Source organism: Oncorhynchus mykiss, chromosome 19 (assembly GCF_057628025.1).
Source record: "Oncorhynchus mykiss isolate SJ-2025 chromosome 19, ASM5762802v1, whole genome shotgun sequence".
Taxonomy (NCBI): Eukaryota; Metazoa; Chordata; class Actinopteri; order Salmoniformes; family Salmonidae; genus Oncorhynchus; species Oncorhynchus mykiss.
In genome coordinates, this window is record NC_143040.1 from 25,168,702 (window position 1) to 25,169,636 (window position 935).

The window sequence follows — 935 nt, forward strand, 5'->3', positions numbered from 1 at the left end:
AACGTTAGCTCAAAACGGGTGTGGCTAAATGAAAAGCGTTTGCGCGCTTTCCCCCCTCACAGATACTTTACATGGAACAACAAAGATATTTTAAAATCGTATAAATCTCTTTTTTTTCGTAACTGGTTTGAGAATAAAATTATTTGGGCTGGTCAGTTGGTCATTTTGGTTGGTCACAAAGGCAATTAAAACTTGTATTATTAATGAATATGATTTGTTTGTTTAGGATTCCTGGCAATGTAAATAGTTTGTATGTATGCTTGTTTGCATGTGACTATTCCTCTTTTGTTTGTTGATATTTGTTAATAAAATAAATAAAAAATAAGAATAAAACAAAGAAAAGCGTATGCGCGCTGTTCTTTGTATACGGTACTGCTTGTTACATTACACATCTCCTATTCATCAGTATCTTTCCAGATCAGAGCTAACTTGAGGCTTAAGAGATCTGATTCATCAGCTAACATAACTTTGGGGGAATTCTGAAGCATTTACGTAATCAAAACAATCACATAAAGGCTTCATAATTCATAAAGGTCTGATGATATATCATAGAACATAACATAAAATATCCCCTAAACCTGTAATTTACCTCAGACCTTATTTTCACCGTTTATCAAAAAATAGATATATATATTTTCCCCCATAGGAATGGCTGAACGAACCAGAGGTAACTCATCTCCGATTTTTAGGAATACAAGCTCTATTACCCTCTTAAACAAAAGGCTCGTTCCATTTGATTTCAATCACTTTTTGACCACACCCCTTTTGATTTGAATGAAATTTACCGTACATATTTGCCCAAGTGGTCAGAAAGTGACTTTTTGTATCTGAATGCCAGAACATTCAGGAGATAGAGATGCTCAAAGTTGACACATTTTGCTTCCCCCACCATGGGACATCCATGTCTTCATCATTAGAAAATATTAACGGTTGAG